Genomic DNA, 7,064 nt, shown 5'->3' on the forward strand with positions numbered 1-7,064 from the left:
CTTTCTCGCTGCAGCTGGCTCATGCTCGCCCCCTCTCTGCCCCCATGGACCCCTCAGCCCTGGGAGCCCAGGCCTTCTCCTCTGCCCCCTCTACTTCCCTTCTGGTCACCTCCCAAGCCCCTGGGGTCGGGGGTGAGCCCAGGCAGGGGTCTAGAGGCTGCCTTTTTTCCTAAGGACCTGGCCGCCATGGAAGAAGGAGGCCTGTGTGGGGGATACTCTCCTCAGTGTCTGAGAGCGGCTTTGACCCACAGGTAACTCCTTTCCCCCAGGAGTGACCTGGGAACTACTTTTGATTTCAGAGGATCTAGAAATCCCGCCTCTACCCTTAAGGAGCTAGTGAGGACCTGCTGGTGTCTGAGCTTGGTCACCGCACGGTCAGTCACCCTGCTCGCTGGGAGGGCCTGGAGAGCTGGCTGGAAGAGGAGGCTGAGTCCTGGCTATGACCTGGGGAAGCGGGTGAGGGAGGGGTCTGTCCCTAGCTGGGGTGGGGCACCCATAGGCCCAGGCAGGGAGGGACAGAGCCACCCTTCGGCCCCACTGGGCCCCACAGCAGCTGCAGGCCCTGAGTCAGGCAGACCTCCTTACCTGCAGGACCTGGGGGTAGGAGAGGGTTGGGGCCTTTGCCCAGGGCCCCAGGAGCTCCAGGGAGGGAGGATGCTCTGTGTGGGGCCAGGGAGACTCAGGGGAATCCCTCTGCCTCCGAGTCTAAAGCAGGGCTGCTCTGCCACCAGCCAGACAGTATTTTTGGCTCTGTGGGCCACACGGTCTCTGTTGGAATCCTCAGCTCTGCCTGGCAGCGTGAAAGCAGCCTGGACAATATGTCAGCGAATGTGCAAGATTGTGTTCCTAGACGCTTATTTACAGATTGGATTTTATTTTAAACGTTGATTTACCACATCCCAGGCAAGGTGCCTTCGTAATGCATCTCCCATTTGTGTGGCTTTTCTACCTCCTGGAGAATTTTTAGAGCACCTATTATCCCATTTGAACACTCAGTGACCTTGGGCTCATTTTCTTTCCCAGATGAAGAGGTGGGTGGGGCTTGCCCCAGGCTGAAGGTGAGCCTGAGGCAGAGCCAGGTTGGGACAGGGTCTCCAGCTCAGAGCTTCCCACCGGCTCCATGCCCCGAGGCCTCCCCTCTAAGCCGGGACCTTCTTGGCCTGATCTTTCCCTGTCCCCAAAGACAGAGTCAGTGAAGGGTGGACCCCATCAATGTTGGCCAGGTTCTGGGGGGAGGAGGGAAGAGTAGTTAGTTCTCATTAGCCTGGGAGTCAATTTGCAGGCATTCAATAAGAGCTCGATCCGAGAAGGTTGTTGACAAATTGGAGATTCAAACCCAGCAGCGCCAGGTCCTGAGGGATGGAGTGTGAGCAGCGAGGAAGGGCGGATCCAGCCGTAGCTCCGTGTGACAGGGCTCAGTGAGAGGGAGGGCAGTGACCAGGCATCTACAAGCACCCCATGTCCCGCCGGAGGAGGCCACCCTGTCCCTACTTTGCCGGCGAGCACCACGAGACCCCGGAGGCTGTGGAATTTGACCAAGTGCAGAGGGGCAGCGGCGGCAGCAGAGCTGGACTGGAGGCCCAGCATGCCTGGTCCCTTCTACACTGCCCGGGCCACCTGGAGGCAGGGCGACCTCTGTCAGGGCCCAGGCCCCTCAGAGCAGGGTCCCACCCACAAGGTCAGAAAAGACCACCAGGTCTTAGCAGAAAGCCCACCCATGCTTGGAGTCAGCCACTGGCGGCCCTCAGGTCCTAGGCGAGCCCCCATCTCCCAGGCCTCATCCCCTGGGCTCAGCACATGATACCTGTGGAGTACATGGCTGGCTTTGGGCCTCAGTTCCATCCTCTGCGGATTGGAGGAATTGGCAATGCAGCCCTCCCCCAACCCAGGTTGCAAATGCTGCTCAGATGGACCTGGGGTGCTGCACCGCCCAGCCTGTCCAAAGCGCAGGGCTCAGGGAGGGCCAACTGAGCCCCGGGCTGGGCTTTGGAGGGTTAGTGAGGTGGACAGGAGGTTAAGGGAGAGGGTCAGAGGGGAGCATGAGTGGGAAGTGGGGCGGGTGGACTGGGTGGCAGGTGGCTATACGCGGGAAGCTCAGGACCCTCGTGCTGCACCTCGGCGGCCTCCTCACAAGTGCTCTGATGGGCAGGTGGGAACCTCGGTGTCCCAGGGACCTGCCAATTCCCTCGGGCTGCAGGGCCAGCCCAGCCCAGCAGAGCTGTCTGCCTGGTGTGAAAATGAAGATTGATCGTCGTGGAGAGGCAGCCCCGGCTCTCCAGAGCCAGCCGGGAGTTGCAGAAATACAGAGCTTCATTATTATTTTAAGTGTTACTCAGCTGCTTTATTGAATTCTCCAAGTCAGGAAAAATTCTGGCGAGATAAGAAGTTGACATTTTCAGAAGCAGCAGCGAGAGCTGTGCAGGCGGTGAGGACAGAGCAGAGCCTGCTTGGCATGAGAATGTCTCAGCCCACCGCCCTGCCACCCACAGCCCCACGCACACATGTAAGCACTTGCTGACTCAGGGACCAGGGTGGTTGAGCCAGTCTCCACGAACAGCCAGCCCAGAGGAAGGTGTCTGCAGAGAAAGCTCAGCCACTGCCTCTGCCTCCCTTCCTCCTTCCCTCCCTCCTTTACTCCCTCCCTTGCTTTATTGAGCACCTACTGTGTGCCCAGCCTGGGCACTGGCCAGCTGAGGATGCTGTCCTTTTTCTACTTAGCCTTGGTGTGATGGTGGGCACCAAGGCTGGACGTTGCTCACGGCCATGCAAGTGTGCCTGAGCGATGGCAGAGGACAGGCGAGGGGCCTTGGGGAGTGGCATCACCCTCCCCAACTCAGCACAGCTCATGGTCCCCCTGCTCACCCCTGGAGCAGAGGCTGGTGTGCAGAAATGCTTAGCAGTTATGTGTGAAGTGCAGGATGGAGAGTGTGGTAAGAGAAGAAGGTGTCTCTGGAGGGGCTGTGAGAAGAAAGTCACCATTCTGGCCTCGAGGGGGTGTGGGTTTCCTCGGCCTGGAGGGAGTGTGGGTTTCCTTGGCCTCGAGGGAGTGTGGGTTTCCTCGGCCTCGAGGGGCTGTGGGTTTCCTCGGCCTCAAGGGGCTGTGGGTTTCCTCGGCCTCGAGGGAGTGTGGGTTTCCTTGGCCTCGAGGGGGTGTGGGTTTCCTTGGCCTCGAGGGAGTGTGGGTTTCCTTGGCCTCGAGGGGGTGTGGGTTTCCTTGGAGAGCATCCAGTAGGTCGCTCTGCAAAGACACTGGCTGGACAAAGGCTCCTTAGTGATGGCCAGGCTGGCGTGGGGGGAAGGAAGAGGATGAGGCAGAGGACAGGGGTGAAGGTCTTCCTCCGTCTCTCTGGCTCCTCCTCCTCCCTTGCTCCCAAAGCCACTGTCGGTCCCCTGGCCTGTTGTGTTCAGTTCCCTGCCCTGTGTGCCTGACCCTCCAGGCAGATTGGTCCTGATCCCTGTCCTGGGCCAGGCCACACAGCACACGATGACATGCCCAGCTCCTCCTTCCAGGGACTTGCCGTCCAATCATGAGGACAAACACGAGTGCACAGAGCCAGATTTGGGATGCCTGTGTTCCTCGAGGGCTTTGTATGGATATGGAGCCTGAGGGAGCCTGGCAGAGAGAGGCTGGGAGCACCTGGGGGGCCTGGGGACCAGGGAAACTGGGGGAACTGGTTCCAGCCCAGATGGGGCCCAGGAACAGGCCTGGGAGGGTGGTGACTCCCAGAGCCACATGCTTGTACAAGTGGACAATCACCCGGTCGTGTGGGACCAACATGTACCTGGCTTTAGGGGGGTGACTGCCATTGTTGTCATGGCTTTTCCTAAGGGGAAGGAATTCATTCCCTGGATACGTGTGTTCTGAGCCCCCTGCTCCATGCAGGGCCTTGACATAGACCAACCCTCCTGGTGTCCCGACAACTCACCCCCAAGCTTCGGGGATGTGCGCTCCCCCCGACTGCCTGCTCCAGCCTGGGCCTCTTACCTGGGGTACCCTGGCTCCCTGTGACCCTGCCAGGTCCTTCACCCCGCAGGTCTTGATGGGGGCTTGTTCTCAGTATTCTTTACCCCTTTCCATCTAAGAGCTTGTCCCTGAGTTTAGATCCCTCAAAACCTCCCTGGGATGTGCCGGGACCCCCGTCCTCCCCAGAGGCCTCTCAGCCTTAAGGGCTCTATCCCCCGCCACTCCCACCTCTGTGGTGTCTGCCCTAACCTGAGCGGGTCACCCTCCACCCTTCTCTCTGGGTGTGGGTTCCATGTCTGCCTCCCCCATCAGACAAACTCCAGGAGGACAGAGGCCTGGGCTGCCTTGTGCCCAGAGTGTGCTGGGAACCCGAGTGGGTCATTCACCCATCACTCACTGTGGCCCCATCAGGCCAAGGCTACTATCCCCGTTCGATGGACGTTAACCTGGAGGCTCACGTGAACGCACACGGCCAGGCCTGCCTGAGCCCCGAGGGAACCTCTTGATCACTGTGCCCTCTACGCAGTGCTGGGGGAAGTAACTGTCCTTCCCCTGTGGGTCTTGAGGTGATAGGGACAACAGGGGTGGGGGACGATAGGGCAGCATGGGAGGAAGGAGGTGTCACTGGAAGTGAGTCCTGACCACCAGGAGGCAAGTGTGGGAGGAAGAAAGAGGTACAGTCAATCCAGGAAGCCTGCATGGAGTGGGTGAGTGGATGAGGAGAAGAAATGGCAGCCCAGGAAGCGGGGCTGGCATGACAGATATCGGGGGCTGTGGTTCCCAGTGCTGTCCTCACGTTGTTTTCCGAGTCACCCCTGGGAATCAGGTGTGATGTTCTGTAAATAATATACCTTGTGTCATTTAATCCTCACAAAACCCCAAGGCCTCTGGGGTCCCCATGACCATTTCAGGGAGCACACAGGGCCCTGGGATTGTTTTCATCAACTTCAGCCAAAGCTACACAAGGCAACAGGCTGAACACAGGGGCACCTGAGATTCCACTGGCTGCTATTCAGAAAGATCTGCAACCGTGTGACACTGACCCTGCTTCCCACTGTTTTTTTTGCGGGGGGTGGGGGGCGTTAGAGGATACAGTTTCATAAAAACATGTTATACGCGTCAGTATGTAATTTTTAAATGAGTTAATATTTCTAATGTATATTTTGTTTCTAACACTGTCAACGTGGACAATAAAACCTACAGAAACACATGTCTTTGGAGGTGCTTGCTAATTTTGAGGGTGTGAAGGGGTCCCACCCCCAACAAAGTGGGACCCAAGGGCAGAAGCAAGCCCTGCAGTGGCCTTGGGGGGCGGTGAGGGACCCAAGGGCCAGGCTGCCGCTCTGCCCGCTTCACTTGGCATGTGGTTTTTTCAGTAGGGGATGGGAGCACTGGGTGCCCCCAGCGGCAGTAAGGGGTGGGGACAGAGGTACCCGGAGGCTGGCAAGGAGGCTGCTGCTTACAGGGGGGCTGGACAGGAGCAATGGCAGGGATGGAGGAAAACCTGCTCTGCAGAGCTGTTCAGAGGGAGCATGGAAGGCCGGGGTGTGTGTAGGTGGGGACCCATGCCCACGGCCAGGGCGCTGGCTGACTGCCCCAGTCCTGGCATGCCCCTAGGCTTCTCCTGGAGTCCTGAGCTGGAACCCGGGGGACTCTGCAGGCTTTGCTTGGTCCCTCTGCAGAAACTCAGAAAGGGAAGTGTCATCTGTCCCAGCAGGGCTGAGGGCCCGGGAAGTCGGAGGCCCACTCCTGCTACAGAGCTCCAGAGATAATCTCCCCCGGATATTGACAAGGCAGCCTTCAGGGATTTTAATATCATGGCTCCATGGGGACACTGATGTCTGCCGTTACTAAGCCGCTCAGCATCTGAAGCCTGGGTGTGGGAGGGACCAACTCAGCCACCCATCTGTGCTTCTTACAGCAGCACACTCACTCATTCACTGACTCATTCATCCATTCCGCCCTCTTTACCCACACACCCATCCGTCCTTCCAGACACTCATTCAACCATCTACCTGCCCTGCCATTTATTCATTTATCCATTTGCCCACCTGCCTGTCCACCTTATGATCCAACAAGGTTAGGAGCATCTACTCTGTGCCAGGACACCAGTCTAGGGAGACAAAGGTGACTTGTGCATATTCTCTACCTGCAAGGAGCTGGAAAGTCCAGTGAGGAAGATGCTGCTACTGACAGTGGCGGTGATGGTGATGATGGTGGTGGTGATGGTAATGATGGTGATGGTGGTGGTGATGGTGATGGTGATGGTGGTGATGGTGACCGTGATGACGGTGATGGTGGTGGTGATGGTGATGGTGATGGTGATGATGGTGGTGGTGATGGTGATGGTGGTGGTGATGGTGATGGTGGTGGTGATGGTGATGGTGGTGGTGATGGTGATGGTGATGGTGGTGATGGTGGTGGTGATGGTGATGGTGGTGATGGTGACCGTGATGACGGTGATGGTGGTGGTGATGGTGATGGTGGTGATGGTGATGGTGGTGGTGGTGATGATGGTGGTGGTGATGGTGGTGATGGTGATGATGGTGGTGGTGGTGATGGTGATGGTGGTGGTGATAGTGATGGTGATGGTGGTGATGGTGATGATGGTGGTGGTGATGGTGATGTTGGTGGTGATGGTGGTGGTGACAATAGTGATGATGATGGTGTTGATGATAGTGGTGATGGTGGTGGTGGTGATGGTGGTGATGATGGTGATGGTGATGGTGGTGATGGTGGTGATGATGGTGATGGTGGTGATGGTGGTGATGATGGTGATGGTGATGGTGGTGATGATGATGGTAATGGTGATGATGGTGGTGGTGGTGATGATGATGGTGATAGTGGTGGTGGTGATGGTGATGATGGTGGCGGTGATGATGGTGGTGATGGTGGTGGTGGTGATGGTGATCGTGATGGTGGCAGTGGTGATGGTGGTGATGATGGTGATGGTGATGGTGGTGGTGGTGATGGTGGTGATGATGGTGATGGTGATGGTGGTGGTGGTGATGGTGGTGATGATGGTGATGGTGATGGTGATGGTGGTGGTGGTGATGATGGTGATGGTGATGGTGGTGGTGGTGATGGTGATGGTGGTCCA

The sequence above is a fragment of the Aotus nancymaae genome, unplaced genomic scaffold (assembly GCF_030222135.1).
Source record: "Aotus nancymaae isolate 86718 unplaced genomic scaffold, 86718_ANA_hifiasm-v0.15.2.pri h1tg000094l, whole genome shotgun sequence".
NCBI classification, from domain to species: Eukaryota; Metazoa; Chordata; class Mammalia; order Primates; family Aotidae; genus Aotus; species Aotus nancymaae.